The sequence below is a fragment of the Zingiber officinale genome, chromosome 5A (genome assembly GCF_018446385.1).
Source record: "Zingiber officinale cultivar Zhangliang chromosome 5A, Zo_v1.1, whole genome shotgun sequence".
Lineage (NCBI taxonomy): Eukaryota > Viridiplantae > Streptophyta > Magnoliopsida > Zingiberales > Zingiberaceae > Zingiber > Zingiber officinale.
Window position 1 is genome coordinate 4,715,174 of NC_055994.1, and position 19,272 is coordinate 4,734,445.

Below are 19,272 nucleotides of genomic sequence, written 5' to 3' on the forward strand. Positions count from 1 at the left end.
TGGCTTCACTCACCAGGATTTTCCTCCTGCCTAGCTTCACTCACTAGGTCTTCCTCCTGCCTAGCTTCACTCACTAGGTCTTTCACCTGGCTTCACTCACCAGGATTTTCCTCCTGCCTAGCTTCACTCACTAGGTCTTTCACCTGGCTTCACTCACCAGGATTTTCCTCCTGCCTAGCTTCACTCACTAGGGCTTCCCTTCTGCCTAACATCCCAGTTAGGACTTCCCAGTCAAGTATCCGATCATCCTTGACCTACTTGACTCTTCTTCAATCAACCTTGCATTGTCAAACATCGAAACCCAAACCAAGACTCAAACTTGGTCAACCAGGTCAACCTTGACCTGAGGGATGTTGCACCAACAATAATTATCTTGCACACAAATAAACAAATAGACAAGAAGTCCCAAGACTTGGTCTTGGATTAGTAGTGCGGTATTTAAAAAAACTATCTAAAACTGAATTGGTGTTGCACCAATTCAGATTAATTGCAACAAGAAGATTTCCAAAAAGGTAACAATACTAGTTTAGAATATAACGAAAAATTGAAAAATGAGAAAAAATGAAAAAGGGTTCACCCCCTTGTTTGCTTGGTGGTTGCACCAAATCAGAGCGGTACCTGCTCTGATACCACTTGTTGAATCGAGAATTCGCTAGAGGGGGTGAATAGTGATTTAAAACTTTAACGAATACGCAGCGGAAAGAATAAACGAACAACGTTAACACAAGTAATTTTTTACTTGGTTCGGAGCCTTCGGCGACTCCTACTCCAAGGTCCGCACTCGTTGAGTGCTTTCGTTGGGCAATCCACTAGCAATTCGAAAATATATTATACAATTGAATTACAGAAAATGCTAAAAGAAAATTTCGACAATAATTCATAAAAGAAGAAAGAAAGAAAGCACTTTGTCGGAGTATCCTCACGACATCACAGGAGAACAACACACTGAAGCTACCGTTGAAAGATCTTGTCGTTGTTAATTTTCTCCATCCTTCACCCTCCTTATATAGGAGGTTCAGGGCGCTCGGATCCCTTCGAGGCGCCCTGAATGTGGCATAGCCGAGTCAATCAGCGAGCTCCATGTGTCAATGCGGTGATAAGTATAAAACTTGCTCCGGGCGCTGGACCTGTTCCGGGCGCCCGGAGCTCCAGGTGCCCGGATCCCTTCCGGGCTCACGAACCCTTGTTTTGCAGCAGTTTCCTTCTTGCAAGAAAACGTTAGTCGGAGACAAATATTAATTATATATCCTGCAAAACAGAGTGTTAGCATAGTTTATGATCAAATAAAATATTAGTTAGATTCTGTCTCATCAGACCGGAATCTAGTCAAGATCTCAACTTCGAGTTCCGAAATGGTTCTAAGTTGGATCGGCGCCTAAGTTCCCTTCTCGGGAACGCGTCCTCACAGTCACTCCCCTCCAGTGACTTACCTCAACTTACCTGCTAGACGTCTGGTCAGCCCGTCGACCCGTCTAGACTTCGTGCCAGCTATCCGGTCAGCCCGTCGACCTAACTGGACTTCGTGCCAAATGTCCGGTCAGCCCTGCGATCCGTCTGGACTTCATGCCAGCTATCCAGTCGGTCCGTCGACCTAGCTGGGCTTCGTGTCAGACATCCGGTCAGCCCGTCGACCTGTCTGGACTTTTCCTGCACACTTGATCAAAGTGTTTAGAACACAAATGAAACTAACTTAACCTACTTTGTCATTCATCAAAACTTGAGTTAGACCGTTAGTGCTAACTACACCAACACCTAGGACTTTCCTGCAAACTCATTCACACACATTAGATAATAAGACAACCTAACTTTGAATCCTTTGACATAATCAAAACACAGGTTTAATCATCGGATACTTCCCGCACCAACAGTTTCTTCCTAGGAAGAGGTGTCTATGCCTTGAGATGCATGCAAAAGTACTATGTTGACGCTATAAGAGGGGGTTCTTAGTTATAAGAAAATGTATGCACAACTTCGTCTTCTCCATCTACTTGCTACAACTCTCCATTTCTTGAGATCATCGGATACTAACTTGAGCGTCAAAGGGCCAATGTCGGTAACCCCTTCCCGGTCCGGCATTGATGTTTTTGTCTTACAGAGCTACGTGGAGTCTTCGTCGCATCAACTGTACAACCACATTTCCAGTTTGCCATCTTCGTTGGTTTTGAATATGATCATATTTGGCGTTGTTTGTGGGAAGCTTACCTGAATCTAAAACGTAGAGATGGAGGATGTTGGATGACTCATCGTTGTGATATTGACACAAGAGGAGTTCGACATGCTGGTGTAAGCGCGAGCGGCGAAAATGTTGGAGTAGCAGCATGCAATAGTCGGTCGCCAAGTAAATGAACCTGCATCATCGATGATTGGCCAACAAACCGATTATAGAGATCGAGCGGGAAACTCCGCCGCTTGTTGGTCAAACAACAAGCCAATCAGCACATTTAGAGATGCGTCGGATGCGCCAATCCCCTATCATTGGGTGTTGTTCTACACCCCTTCAGAGGAATAAGGCTAAGCGGATAGGGCCCAAGGATCATCATTAGAGGAAGCGCCTGCTCAGGATGAGTGCAAGGGTAAAGCCCCTAAGCTCGATGATTCCACCGAATAGATAAATAGATAATTCTCTCAAGAGATCCTAGACGACCGACTACCGTGACACTAGACGCTGTTAACCATCGGAGAATACATGGGGCAGCCGACCCTCAGAATCACCTCATCAAATTTGACAACATAGCCACACTCCATCAATACTCTGACTGGGGTCAAACGCCGAGTGTTTCTCACTACACTCTCTGAATCGGCTCAGAGGTGGTTCAGGTGACTACCGATTGGCTCTATTTGTAGCTTTAAAGACTTCTGAGCGTCATTCCTACAACACTTTATGAGCAGCCATCATCATCAGAAGACGAATGTCAATCTGTTCACAGTCAAGCAGGGGCTTAAGGAGGCACTACAGGCCAACATCGTGAGATTTAACCAGGTAACTATGGAAGTCCCTTCGGCCACGTCGGAGATCCTTATGAGTGCATTCTCACAAGGACTGTTGAAGGGTGAGTTCTTCCGCTCGCTCATCTGGAGCCCCCCTAAGGACTTTAGTCATCTTCTCAGACGTACAACCGAGTGGTCGGGCTTAAAGCACTTAACATTATAAATCTATATGTGCGCTCGGCCGGATGAAATATCGGCCAAGCCTAAAGCACGTAGCCCCATAACTCTCCACGTGCGCCTGTCCGATTTACATACCTGCCGAGCTTAAAGCACTTAACATTATAAATCTTTATATATGCCCAACTAGATCAAATACCGGCCAAGCCTAAAGCACTTAGTCCCATAACTCTCCACGTGTGCCTATCCAATTTAGATACTGGTCTAGCTTAAAACACTTAACATTATAAATCTATATGTGTGCCCGGCCGGATGAAATACCAGCCAAGCCTAAAGCACTTAGCCTCATAACTCTCCAGGTGCGCATGTCCTATTTACATATAGGTCGGCCTTAAAGCACTCAGGATCATAAAGCTCTATATGCGCCCGACTGGATGAAAGATCGGTTGGGCTTAAAGCACTCAGCATCATAAAGCTTTGTGTGCAGTCGACCGGATGAGAGATTGGTCGGGCCTAAAGCAGTCAACATCATAAATCTCTCCATATACGTCCGACCCAAATCTTCCCATATCTATCCGAACAGATAAAAGGTCGGTCAGATTCAAGGTAGTTAACTTTATAAAGCTCTTCATGAATAGTTGGTCATAAGTCCAATCGGAATTAAGAAACTTAATTGCATACTTATTGTTAAATGGATCTTCAGTGCACACAATTTATCGAAGGGTTACCTAAGCGGATTTCTAGTAGGCCTAATGTATCATATGAATATCTAACTGGATTTATGACAACATTCAATACATAACAAAGTAGCTTAATGCAAGGATAAGCATAAGGATGACCAACCTTGTGATGCAGGAGAGAATCCAAAATTGAGGTTTTTTTAAGTAGTTATCCATTAATTAACTTTAGTCTATTTTTTTATATTTAATTTTGTCCTAAATCTTAAGAATCGAGTTTTAATAGTTAATTTATCCTAGATTTTAGGGAATAAGTTTAGTTGGTTATTTTTCTATTTAGATTTTTTTGACGGTTGTGAGAGCTATACAAACCTATGCTTAGATGATGTTTGGGGACAAGTTATTTTAATATTGAATCATTTGGTTTCACTTTAGCCACGCTATGGCTATATCTCTTTTGTTCTTTATTTCCCGCTCTTATTTTCTCAAGAAGGTTTTTTTTTTAAAACCTATCTTGAGCTACTTCTTATTTCGTTATTTCTCTCTTGTTTCTTCTTAATCCCTCTGTAACTTCACGTCCTAGAATAATCTATATTCTACTCAGCGTCAGTTGGTATGAGAGCTCATTAAGATCCTCGTGGATGTGGTTATGATCGTGAAAGGCAAGTTCCAGCTGAGGAAGCCTCACATTGTGGTCGTAGCACCCAAGACGAGATTCAGTATCTACAGAGACAATTCATAAAGTTATCTCAACATCTAGCGACACGAGAACGTAAATATCATAAGTTCATTTATTTCTCTTTTGAAAAATCTCTAATTTCCAATCAAGAAGAGTTGTCCAAGCACAAGTTTGGTTTCGAGAAATACGAGTTCAACCACCCCACCACCTACAACTTCGAGAGAACACCAACTCCCCAGTGCCTCTACGTCCCCTTCCTCTCACTGCGATGAAGACAACCATGAGGATGCGGACCTCGACAACATCGAGTACGACCAGTCCTACTCTCTCGATCATCCAATTGAAGGAGGCAGCGAAGATGACGACAAGATCGAATTATTCGGTGATCCAATTTATGACGAAGATGAGATTGAAGCACTAGGTGAACTAATATTTAATGATGAAGTTGACGAGGTACTCTATGGTGATGACCATGAGATTTTGGTCTTATATGAGGATGCAATTTGTGCCATATCAAAAGACAATGCGAAGAAAAGGGAGACTATGGATGTTGAAGACATTATTTTAAACTCGAGGACGAGTTCTTTTCAACTTGGGGCGTCTGATGCAGGAGCATCCAGTGACACAATCATCTAGTACCATCCAACATGGCTATGTTCCCCTTGGAGTTGTTACGAGAAGAAAATAAAGTTGCCAACTTTCCTTTTGAATCTAGAAGAAGGACGACAAGGCCAGTTACAAGGAAGATGATGAGTTCATGGTCTTCTGACGTGGTTGCACTCTATTTGGAGTCTGGACGAGATGGAATTCCTTCATATTTGGTAACTAATAACTGTACACTACTTTCTATGTCCAAATTTTTGAACAAGATGAAGCACAAAGACATAGTCTATACTTTCCTTCCTTACAAAAGCAATAAAATAGACCTAGATTTGGATCTACCAGTTGAGGTGCAACAACTCCTATCCAACTTTGCTAATTTGATGGTTGAAGACCTTCCTCCGGGACTTTCCTCTAGGAGAGACATTCAACACCAGATTGATTTCGTTCCGGGGTCAAGCTTACCTAACCGGCCGACATACCGTGTTAGCTCTAAGAATGCTGAAAAACTACAATGACAAGTTGTGGAGCTATTGAGACAAGGTTATACTCGTGAGAGTATGAGCCCTTGTGCAGTCCCTTCCCTACTCGCGTCTAAGAAAGATGGTTCGTGGTGCATATGTATTGATAGTAGAGCCATTACCACAATCACAGTGAAGTATATAGTTTCGATTCCTCGCTTAAATGACATGTTGGATCAACTTTCCAGTTCAAAGATCTTCTCTAAGATTGATCTTAGAAGTGGATACCACCAGATTCGAATCAAGCCGGAGGATAAATGGAAGACCGCCTTCAAGACACAACATGGGTTGTACGAGTGGATGGTCATGCCTTTCGGACTATCCAATGCACCCAACACGTTCATGAGATTCATGCATCAAGTCTTACGACCTTTCATGGGAAGATTCATGGTTGTATACTTGGACGACATCCTCATTTATAGCCTGACACATGCTTTGCACCTTGATCACCTTCGCACTATTTTGAGAAGCTAAAGGCGGAACACTTGTTCATCAACAACAGGAAGTGTTCTTTCTTCACAACATCAGTTTTGTTTATTTGATTTACAGTGTTTACTGATGGTGTTCGTGCATATCCATCAAAGATAGATGCAGTTTTAGAGTGGTCGCAGCCAAAAACCATTCACAATATCTGAAATTTTCATGGATTAGTCTCTTTCTATCGTCGATTCATCCATAATTTCAACACCTTAATTTCTCTTATCACTGAGTATCTCAAGGGGCACAGGTTCAAGTGGACTGAAGTGGCTATAACTAGTCCTCAACTGGTGAAGGAAAAGATGACCGAAGCACCCGTTCTAACACTTCCAGAGTTCACATTCACGCTGAAGCATCAATCCAGGAGTCTTAATTGTATTGTAGATGCTCTAAGCTGTCATTCTTACCTGCTTACTACCATGAGCATTAAGGTTGTCACCTTTAGATCTTTCTTAGATATACAACACATTATCAATGAATTGCATAACGAAGGACATTTTGACCAAGATAAGACATTAGCCCTCATCTCTTCCGACTTCTATTAGACCAAGTTAACCAATGACGTAGCTCATTTCGTGGACCATTGCTTTGTTTGTCAGCAATCTAAGGGAACCCTCACCAATGCAGACTCTATTCTAGTTGTGGTGGACCGATTCTCCAAAATGACTCACTTTGTGGCATGAAAAAAAAACATGGATGTTGTTCGGATTGTCACCCTCTTCTTCAAAGATACTGTGCGTTTATACGGTATTCCTCAAACTATTACTTCGGATCGTGATACTAAATTCGTCAGTCAATTTTGGAAGACTTTATGGGAAAAGTTAGGGACAAAGCTAAACTTCAACAGCGCCTATCACCCTCAGACGGATGGTCAGAATGAGGTAGTGAATCGAGCTTAGGAAATCTTCTGAGATGTTTCACAGGAACCAAACCGAAGCAATGAGATCTAATTTTACCTCAAGTAGAATTCACATACAATAGATCAAAGAACAGGACCACTGGTTTGAGTCCTTTCGAAGTTGTTTATGGACGAAACTCATCTGGGGTACTGGATTTAATCCCTATTTCGCGTCCCGGATAAACTAACCCCAAGGCTGAGGAGATGGCCGAGCATCTTTGAGTTATTCATGAGCAGGTTAAGTAAACTATTAAAGAAAGCAACACCGAATACAAGATCAGGGTAGATCGACATCGACGTCAGGTTCTTTTTGACATTGGTGATATGGTTTGGGCAGTATTAACTCGTGACCATTTCCCTGTTGGTGAATACAACAAGCTCAAAGATCGAAAGATCGGACCTTGCAAGATACTAGAAAAGATTAATGACAATGCCTATAGGTTGTGACTTCCTAGCTGTTTAAAAACTTCTGATGTTTTTAATATAAAACACTTAAGTCATTGTGCTCTGGAGCTGGATATACCCACCTTAAACTCAAGGACGAGTTCTCTTCAACTCCAGGCGACTGATGCAGGAGAGAATCCAAAATTGGAGGTTTTTAAGTAGTTATCCGTTAATTAAATTTAGTTTATTTTTATATTTAATCTTGTCCTAAATCTTAGGAACCGGGTCTTGATAGTTAATTTATCCTAAATCTTATGAAATAAGTCTAGTTGGTTATTATTTTGTTTAGATTTTTTTGAGGGTTTTGAGAGCTATATAAACCTATGCTTAGATGATGTTTGCAGACAAGTTATTTTGATATTGAATCGATTGGTTTCTCTTAAGCCACGTTACGACTACATCTCTTTTGTTCTTTATTTCTCGCTCTTATTTTCTGAAGAAGGTTTTTTTTAAAACCTATCTTGAGCTATTTCTTATTTTGTTATTTCTCTCTTGTTTCTTCTTAATCTCTCTATAACTTCACATCCCAGAATAATCTATATTCTGCTCAGCATCACCTTGTTAGCTAGCCGAGATATATTTAACAGACAGGCATGAGACAACATTTTAACAACCTGTCAGAGTTGTCAGGGAATATTCCTTTGAAACCTCCTTCAGGAGCTATTTTGTTTCCTATTGTGCAACCATTTATGACATCATACTTTTGTAACAGCTTCATCAAAGGTCTAAGCCAGAAGCGACAAAAGAGGTATATCTGTGGGTAGATAAAAGATTCCTCAAATACTCATGACATAACAAACTAACAAACTCCTATACACAAGGTCATCTCATGATCACGGAGATTATGATAAGTGTTATAAAAAGGGGGTCCTCTCCATTGGTAAGGTACACAATCTACATCATTTGAGCTCTATTCTCGAGCGAGCACTTCTCTTTTCTTGACTCCTTCATCCAGGACCGTACTAACATGAGCGTCGGAGGGTCTTGCCAGGGATCCCCTTCCCTGCCCTTTGGTCACTAACTCTTCGTTGGATCATCACGTGTGTGCAGGATCGTAAGGAATCTTCGCCAAGAAGGAAAAAATCTTATTCCAGTCAAATATTTGTCCATTGTCACTAGCGTGCTATCTCTGCAGCTCTCAGACAGGATTAGTAATCTTAGATTGTAGGATCCTACTATCTAGAACACAAAATCAATCCTGAATCATACATGATCATTTTGTAATAGAATCGGATCAAGATCGGTGGGATCGTAATATGATCGGTAAGATCGAATAGAATCGGAGTAGCATCAAGCTTTGAAAAATCATAACTTTTGACTCTAATTTAACCACGAGACTTATAATATATCAAATTGAAGGTTGTTTAGAGACTTACAGTTGATTATCAGATGAAACCTATAACAGCTCAGTGTTAAATCCAAAACATATCGTTTAAAGCCTTTTGCGATGTCGAGAAGATATTTAGTCTTTTATTATCTTTTAGATTATTTTATAATTTAAGTTATTTTTGTCTTCTATAGAGTTAGGGTTAGAGTTATGAGATTATTTAAACATCTATTTAGTTAATTTTTAGTTAATTTTTATCAATAATATTATGTCGTTTATTTTCCCTCAAAATGATAAGTTTTTAGATGTCTATTGTATGATATTCTACTAAATCAAAAGGTCTTTAGAAGATTATTTCCAACGTTTGTGTTTGAATAAAATTTTTTAATAGTTTCTATTACATTAACTGCTTATTTTTCCATAAATTAAATTAATTATCTTGTGACTCAAGGGAACATTCTCGAAGTTGAATACGATTATTATTATTATTATGTTAATAGAAATTTTATACTCTTGAATTTTGTAATATGAAAATATAAATATTATTGAATATTATTATGCTAAAAATAGCATGGTAGTTAAAAATTAACGGTAAATTGCCCTAAAATCCCTAATAGCAAATTCAACTTCCTCCTTAGTCACTATGTCAAAAAAGTTTTATTCCCACTTTCTGCATGCAAACTTTTCTTTACTTCAACTCCCTAATGGATATCGATTTACCTAATTGTCCTTATTTTTTTTAGGTATAAAACATCAAGATAAGGTATAATTCGTCATAAGTGTTGTATATTTTATATTAAATTGAGCACAACTCTTTTTTTCGCCTAAACAATCGATTGATATACTTGATTATAGTTGAATAATACTGAATCTAGGTGGAATTATACCTCATTTTAAACTTTTTATACCTATAAAAAATAATAAGAGATTCTGATCTAAATCTAATAGTGTAATTCCTACTAAATTTAGCATCATTTAATTAGAATCGAGTATATCGATTGACTTGTCATGCGGAAAAAGGGTTGTACTTAATATGATAAAAAAAATATATTAGATTCTAGTTTAAATGTATTGAATTTAAGAAGACTTATACTTAATTTTAAAGTTCTTTTACCTAAAAAAATAAGGATAATTAGGTAATCAGTGTGCATTAGGGAGTTGAAGTAAAGAAAAGTTTACATGTAAATAGTGAGGATAATTTTTTTTGATATAGGGACTTAGGAAGAAAAGTTTGCATCTAGAGATTTTAGGACAATATACCCTTTTTATATATATATATAATAATAATAATAATAATAATAATAATTTTTAAAAAAAAATTAATAATCATGTTCCATAAAATTAAAGAGTTTTTGATAGAATTGTACAATTCTACAATCCAGACTGATTTGATCATGACTCTAAATTCATCCCACATAAGATCATGATTCTATAAATTATGGGCCTTGTGACGGATTGACAGGGAGCGCTGGGAACGAACATATTCACCTTTTTGCCATCATGATTCTATAAATTATGCCACCCTGATACTATAAATTATGTAGTCGAACCTCGATGCCCATGTGAATTCTTACGTACTACTAGAAGCAAGGGGCCGCGGGTGTTGGGAGCTTGCTTTTGATAAGTGTCATAGATGTGACGTTGATGTCGTGCACCTAATGCTAAGTGAAAATCGTCATCGTGAGTTATATTTGTCATTATCCATCTTATCAGTGACATATACTTATAAATTCATGTCTGAGTGTAGCTGTCAAGAAGGAATAGTCGGACATTCAAACCAAGAGGTCCGATTTGATCATGATATTTTCCAACGGAAATCTCTTAGAAGTGTTTGATTTGCTACTAAGTTGATGGAAGAAATTGGTTTTATCTATTAACAGGTAGAAACGGTAGCTCAGTGAACGGGCCATATAATCGTGGGTTAGTCGGAGTCGTTTCGCCTCCCAAAACTAACGGGCGGACTATTATCGAGGTATTCTCCGCTTTACAAGAAAAATATTCTGATAAGAACTTGAACGGAATCCGGATTAGTGGATTTTTGTGGATGATTCTACTCCTGTTTTATGTTTCGTGTGCTTTTCTCCCCTTCGCATCTCCCTCTCTTCCTCTGTCCAAATTTCTCGTCGGCCACCGATGGTAGCCTGCCTGCTGCACGGCCACACGCCCGTTGCCGCTGCTCCAGCCCCCACCTTCCTCGCTTTCCCAAACCCCTATCGGCGTTTCCCTTCTGCCGGCGCCCCTCCCTCTCCGACCGTCGATCTACTCCCCGAACCGCCAATGCCGTCGGGCCCAACTCGTCTTCCTTCCCCAATCCTCAAAAACAGATGCAGCAGCAGCAGCAGGTGAGGACTTTGTTCCCCGGCGGGTTCCAGCGGCCGGAGATTAGTGTCCCCACCTTGGTGCTCCGATTAAGCGTTGACGAGTCGCTCGAAAGGGGGGCCGAAATTGACTTTGCCTTGCCCAAAGGAGTCGGAGTGGTTGTGCTCGACTGTGGCGCGTGCTCTGAAATCATTGGTCGGCGACAGGGCCTACCTTCTAATTGCTCTCCATTTGTGGGAACAACTTGATTCAATTTAATATTTACACATGTAGGTACATATATATTATTTTGTTATACTTCCTCTGTATTGTGTGAGGTCCAGTGGGAAGGTTAGAGAGAGAGAGTGTGAAATCACAATGTCATTTAATGGACGATACACTGATCAGGGGTATAGGGGTACCAGGGGTGAAGATTGTACAGAGTTGCTAGTAGGCAACTAACATGAGATGAGACCTAAATGGGCAATGATGGATCAAGCGTAACACGAATGATGAGAGGAAGAGAAAAAGAGAGAAGAAGAAGACCAAGAGGAAGAATACTTAGTAGGCAACTTGCCCACTATGAGCAATGCATGGTTAGTATTAAGCAACATGGGCTGAACATATACACGTTTTCCATCCAAATGAGTGTCTGTTTCTGTACACAGCTGAAAGGACATGTTTTGCCCACTATGGAATTAATTTTGAGATTGAGTAGATGTACTCAAATGTTGATCATAAGTTCTTATTGTTGGTATATTTTTTAGTGATTTTTGCCATTATTATTTTCACATGAACGTATTCCTTAAATGTGGGTTTGCACAATACTTAGCTGTTGTCTCTGTTGGTGGTTTGACAGACTCCTATTGTCAGATGTAAAGAGGTAGCGCCTAATGTCTATTTTTAATGTAATATCATCTCTGCCTTTAACTCTGCAGCGTTCTTTATAACTTCCTGCAACAGTCAATTATGTAGTTATTAATCTTTTTCTATGATAGTTACGTTTAATCTCAATTGTTGTGGGAGAGCTGTACATAAAACAGTTGATATGCTTTCTTCATAATTTCGTTGTATACTTTTTGTTTACTGTTTAAAATTTCAGCCTGTCATTTAAGAAAGCTCATTTTTAATACCAACAAAATTTAGCTTGAAAATACAACATCAAGCACCAAATGTTACTGCCATCAGGAACTTGTCCTTCATTAAGATCTGGGTTTAATTTATTGTCTTCTCGACTAATTTAATTGGTAAAGTTTTGTTTGCCAACGGTTTCTTTATTAATTCAACAAGACATTCACCAACGGAGGGATCAAATCCCATCAGAAATTTGCTGGTTCGTCACTAGTCATCGCAAGAAAAAAAGTTAAAATTTATGAATGCATATTAAAAGATACGAATGACAACATTAGCCAGTGGATTCTCTCCCCTTCAAATATTAAAGTCCTTTTCAATACTTTGATGAGTGATACATCAATCTTCTTTTTATGATACAAATAATTTCCATTCTGCTCAATTGGCAGATTTTTGCTTGGGAGCTGTAAACATTTAGGAACATTAATATGACCTTTATTTATTAGCAAGTTAAAGAGAATTTTCAATTTACCTCTCTGTTCAGTATATTGCTGTATTTGGGCTATTCTTGCTCCAAATGTAACATTCTTAAGAAATAATCTTACAGATACCATTAATTGCCATTAAATCATACTAGAATGTTTGGTACTAAGAATTCAAATACTAGCCTGAAACTTCCTGAGTTGGCAGCTTCTCTGTATTTTGGGTTGTTGGACTTGGAGCAAAAACAGTTTTCCATGAAGATAAATTGAGAGTTTTATCTAGCGGTTTTAGATGTTTGTAATGATCAAGGAGTTTCAGAAATATATCGTTCATAAACGTTAGATTTTGGGAAATATATAGCTGGTTTGATGGCTTAAATTTGAGGGTTCTCTTTGCTTGTTTTAGGTGTTTACTATGCATGCCTAATTAGTTAATACAAGACCCATCTTGTTGTCTTCCAACCCTTTGTTTTCAAAGTGGTATTGAAGTTAAATGTTTTTATAGTTTAAGATTTTAAGCTAGTTTGCCTTACCAAGGCTAAAAGGTTGAACTGTTGAACTTATAAAAATGTTGCTACTAATCCCACTTGAGCAAGAGGGCAGAACTTCAGATTTTTATGTTCAATTTGACCCTTGTTTTCTATTGCCTCCATATGCACAAAGTTCCCTCACAGTTATATATTTTTCATTAACGTAAACACTCTTAAAATTTTACTGCTATGAAGTTGGTGTCCAACACCAGAAGGTGACTTGTGTATTCAAATATATTGAAATTTGAATTACTAATTTCTTATATACTCATATGATTAGAGCTGATAGATCAAATCAGAGAATTAATCCTGGATCACCTACTGATTTAACGTAATTTTTTATTGTTGTGGTTAATCACGTGATTTCTCATTGCATTGGTTCACTAGGGGTTTGCGTATTTTGGAATCTTGTCTTACTTCTGCATGCTTACTTACTAATTTCTAAATTATGATCTAAATGATTATTATTTCTTACTACACTGCAATTGTATAAACTAATTTGTCAGTTGAAGTTTATTCATAAGTTATAATTACTTTTCTATCATCAAAATCACGTGGTTGTCTCTTTGTATGATGGCACATCATCTTTGTCGCCCCACACATTGTCCATCCCTTCTATCTCATTCTTATGTTCTTTCAGTTCACACTTAATGGTCAAACTTCTAGATGATTCCGTTGTCTAAAGTGATCAGTATTAGAAAAGAACTTCTAGATGAATCCGTTTTTAGTATCTAATACATCTTTTGTAGAATCTGATATTCTTCCCCTGATTGCATGCTTAGCATATTCTTGCTTTCAATTTTGCTAATTTTGTTTTTGGGCATGTCAACTGTTAAGCAATGTCAGTTATATATTTCTGCAGTGTGGAAATCTGTATTTATGTATGTGCCTACTTATTTATCTGTCCAAATGTCAGGTTGCCTTTCTTGTTTATGTCCAGCAGTGGAAGAAAAAAGTTGTATTTGTTTTAAATAAATTGGATCTTTATCGAACAAGCAGTGAGGTTATGAATTCCTCCTCTGATATATTTCATTGTAATTTGTGCTGCTGTTTAGCTATGTTGTGTGTCTCTAATTTCAATGTCTGTTCTACTTATTCTTTTGTGTAGCTTGAGGAAGCAACTTCCTTTGTAAAAGAAAATGCATGTAGACTGCTTAACTCAGAAGATATAAGGTTATTTCCTGTATCTGCACGGTCTGCTTTGGATGCGAAGCTCTCCTCTTCAAGTTACAGTTCGGTAAAATATAAGGAAGCCTTGTTTAGTGATAGTCGTTGGATGAGCAGTCAATTTTATGAGCCGGAGAAGTTCTTATTTAGTCTTTTAGATGGAACAACAGAAAGTGGCTTGGAGAGAGTGAAGTTGAAACTTGAGACACCACTTGCTATTGCTCACAAGCTATTATCTTCCTGCCAAGCACTTGTAAAACAAGAATATCAAATTGCCTGTGAGGATTGATTTCAATCACTGGAATCCTTAGCAGTTTAAAAGACTATTCTGCAAAAATTAAGAGTGATAGGAAGAGTATGAAATTGCCTGTTACATGGAGGAAGAGTATCACTTCTTTGGTATGTATGGTTATAGATAATATTACCAGGGTAGTAATAGGGGATCATACAAACAACAGCTTAATCTCTATTCCTGAATTTCTTCAAATTTTAAGATTATAAGCAATTTTTCTGAATCTTTGCAGTATCTTTCTTTTCTTAAAATGCAGATTGAGACAACAAAATCTCGAGCACTGAAGCTGACATATTCCCTCCTCAGATTGTCAAATATTGATCTTATTCCTGCATATGCTTTGAAAGCAGAAAGAACTGGTTCTACCTTCACTATCTCAACTTTCCAAAATGACATCATTAATCCTGCTCTTTCTGATGCACGAGTATGTTTTTTGTTATAATTTATAATTTCAGATGTTCCTTTCATTTCTTTTAAGCATAAGCATAGTTTCTAGTTCAATTAATGTACATGGAATTGGTTTAACTGAGCATATTAACTATGATTTTTTCTGCATCTTCTTTAAGTAGGACCTTGTAAGTGTAGTGTGCATGCTGCATACTTCCATGTGTAGAACTACAAGAATTGCTGAATAGTATCAATATTATACTTCCATGTGTAGGATCTTTGGTACGAAGTTCACTATATCTATATTATACAATCCTTCCCATAAACAATCAAATTATTTCAAAAATAAATAAATAAATAAAAACTTAGAAGAACTGGCGGACAGTATCAATCTGTCGGCGCTCATATTCCTCCGTTAGCCAAGTTGTTGTTTTGGCCAAAGGAAGCACTGCTAGCAAAGGATGGCACGGGGAGCAAGTCGACGGGCTCGGTGGATCCGAGGGACGAGAATCTATGGAAGAGTATGCTGGAGGAGCGAAAAGGATGCAGCAATGTTTACGAGGGACGAGAATTTGGTGCGGAAGACTACTCGAGGATAAGGCCTGAGTTGGGTTCAGGTGAGCTCATCTCTTGATGGCCGGAGAATCATCCAAGTGACTGGAGCGGAAGACCGGACAAGTGAACATAGTGTTGACTTGCCCAGGCACCCTGACTCCGGGCGTTCAGAGAGGTTACGGGCGCTTGTACCGCCTAGGGAGCGCCCTCTTCAGAACGTTGATGCGAATAAAGGATTGGGTCCACGTCAGCAACAGTCCAGGCGCCCAGTCGATCTAGGGTCCTGGATAAGGAAAAATTTTATCTTTGAGTTGTTGCGAACCTAATAGAATTTGCACCGTGGTCCCTTGAGTTGAGTAAAGAAGAAAAGAAGAGAGAGGGCGGATAAATTTGTACCGTGGTAGAATTTACCCTAATTTTTTATGTGATCAAAGGGGGATAGAAATTTAGCCGGTTAAGGGGGAGTTAGTAATTTGAGATAATTTGTAATATTTTACTTAGTACTTAATTGAACTATCTTACTTGTAATATTTGCGAAATTAATTTATTACTTATTGTATGTTTTGATTAACCCTAATATAACTTGGGTTAGATGCATATCAAAAAGGTGGAGATCGTAAGTACTCCCGGGTTGGTTTTGATGTGGTCAACCAAGTCAAGTTAGATCCTATAGTGCTTTGATCTGTGTTTTAAGTGTGCAAGAACTTAGGAACACAAGAAGTTGAGCGGAAGACGTAGCGGATGAGAAGGATGGCACCAGGAGCGAGTCGACGAGCTCGGTGCTTCCAATGGACGAGAAGCTACGGAAGAGTATATCGGTGGAGTGAGAAGAATGCATGCGACGTTTCTGAGGAACGAGAAGCCTGAGCGAAAGATTGCTCGAGGACAAAGCCGGAGTTGAGTTCGGGTAAGCTCAACTTTAGATGGCAGGAGAATCATCCAAGTGATTGGACCGGAAGATCGGATAAGTCAACACAGTGTTGATTTGTCCAGGAGCTTGGACATGTGCCCAGACTCCGGGCGCCTGAAGAGGATTTGGGCGCTCGAACCTCCTTGGGTGCCTGAACCTCCTTGGGCACCTCCTCTTCAGAACGTTGCTGCGGATAAAGGATTGGGTACACGTCGACAACAGTCCAGATGCCCGGACCGATCCAAGCGCCCGGACAAGGACAAATTTTATCTTTGGGTCGTTGCGAAGACGATAGAATTTGCACCGCTGGGGGTGCCTGGATAGGGTCCAGATGCCTAGAGATGTCACGTTAGCAAACGACAATTTTCAACTAGTGGGCTATAAATAAAGCTCTGGTCTTCTTCATTTATAATGACACTTGACAACACTTATTGTACTTCAATTTTCAATTATGTCTTTTGTATTCGTGCTTTCAAACGTTGTACGGGGCTTCTCCACTTCCGACCTAGCTCAAAGAAGGAGACTTCGCTAGTGTTAACATTGTCTTAGATTAGTAATTTTTCCGGTTGTAAATCTAGTAAAATTCAGTAACCTCGAATTTCTTTTAATGTATTTTTTATTTTTATTATTAAGTGTTTGTCTAATTAAAGTTGAAAGAACGAGAAGAGTAGTTTTATTATTTCAGGACAATTCACCCCTCTTGTCGGCTGCACCGGGACCAACAGGATATACGTCTCCTATTCATGGACAAGCCTCCTAGCACAAGCCCGAGTGGTCCCAGAGCCGGTCGGACCTATGGAACTCAGCTCCCTACTTCTCAACGGCAAGGTTCCCAACACAAACCTAAGTTGTCCCAGAGTCGTTCGAACCTACAGGGATCAGCTCCCCACTTCTCAACGGTAAGGATCCCAGCACAACCTCAAGTGGCCCTAGAGTTGGTCAAATCTACCGGGCTCAGCTCCCCACTTCTCAGCTCCCCTATCAAAGAATAGTTGCCACACGCTTGGGAATATATATACGCATGGAACTTTCTGCTACCTAAGGAGAGGCTACTGTATATCCTCCATTGTTCGACATATTTTGACATTAGATATTCTCTAACGTCTCATTATTGTAGAGGTTATGTGAGACATTATAGAAAGGGGTTCTCTATGTTAGCTAAGGGTACTTACATACACATACTCGCACATGCATACGTATCCACACTGTTGTTCTACTGTTCATCTTTTTCCACATTATTCACTAAGCCCATTGTAATGTTCTGACTTGTTCTATTGTTCTAGCCATTGCATCATTTGTTTCATTTTCAAACAGGATCAATTATGTTCTTATTTCTACCGTGCATGTTTACGAAATATATTTTAGCATGATTCCGTGTCGGGTTCCGCAACCGCGGTTTTAGAATTTAATTGTGCTTCGACATGATCGTAAAATATTTTTTTTAAGTGGTCATAAATTAATCTTTTTATTTTGTTTTCTATTTTATTGCGAATCTTTACTTTTAGAAAGTTTCCTAATTTGCTAGGAAAATTTATTTTTGGAAAGTTATAAAATAATTTAGAAATTTTTAATATGGAAATATTATATAATAATTTAGGAATCTCAATTTGGAAAGATTCTAAATTTATTAAGAAATTTTATTTTTAGAAAGTTTTCTAATTTGTTAGTAAATTAATTTTAGAAAGTTTTTGAAATAATTTAAAAATTTTCCAAATTTGAAAGATTTTTAATTATTTACGAAATTTTAATTATTAATTTTTTAATTTATTAAAAGATTTAAAATTAGGGAATTATTTTCTAATTAATTAGATTTTCGTGATTGAGAATAATTTTCTATATAAAATATGTATTTAAATTTTAAAAATTTATTTCCTAATTTAAGTAAAAGAAGCTTGATTCATGAAAATCAGATTCTTAATCGTACTTTATAAATAAATAAAATTATGAATAATAGGCATGGCATGTCATGCCATAACATAAATGTATGTCATGTTGATGTATTAGATGTATATATCATGTGCACAATGTGTTATATTATTGATTATGTCATGCATGCGATGTCATATGTCATCATTTAAGACATGAGTGTGATGTCGTTTAGAAAGTACATTTGCATGATGATGATAATACTTAAATCCTTTACTTAAAAATATTAAGACTTGCACCTTCCGTTAATATGATAAGAACTAGAGTATGATTTCTTGTTTAAGTTATTGGTCAAAGTGAAACTCAACCTGAAATTAAATATGTTTGAACCATCGAGATACGATCTCATGATTAACGAGTTTATTTTAACTTGAAGTATTAATTTTTTGGTCAAAGTCAAGGTCTAAGTGGATAGAGGTGAAGTTGGTGATATATATTTGATGTATACTTGTTAATGTGTCAATAACCTAATATTTATATAAATATTTAATTAGTTGATAGCATGATATGATAATTTTGTATATGAGATACATAATCAGTATATGTGATATCTACCACTATAACTAAGAATATTTGTTGGCCAAAGTTAAGGTTGTTCTTATCAATAATGGATATCAATCCACTTGGAGAAAATCTACGATCTCTCGAATTCAAAGTAATAACTCTTTGAATTAGATAAGTGGGAATCAATATTCATGTGTAAGTTGTTTATATTTATGGAATAAATCATCTCTATCATATTTACTTGATTGTGTATTTCTATTTTATTAAAATAACATATTTTCTTTGAATTTGCACTCAACTTTAGAAACAACCAAATTGACAAGGCAGAACTTCTTGGATTAGTTTCGAACTTGAGAATTGTTCTCAAGGCCAAAAAATAAGAACTGGTTCCGAAGGATCCATGTTACCACTATGCTAAGATG

At 38.1% G+C, this 19,272-nt stretch overlaps 1 long non-coding RNA gene across 1 annotated transcript; it reads left to right on the plus strand.

The window, feature by feature from the left end:
* Positions 1-13,468: 13,468 nt before the first annotated feature.
* LOC121979327 lies at positions 13,469-15,321 on the plus strand. The gene is made up of 3 exons (XR_006111378.1): positions 13,469-14,112; positions 14,218-14,675; positions 14,825-15,321. It is a non-coding gene; the product is annotated as an uncharacterized LOC121979327 (long non-coding RNA).
* The last annotated feature ends 3,951 nt before the right edge of the window (positions 15,322-19,272 follow it).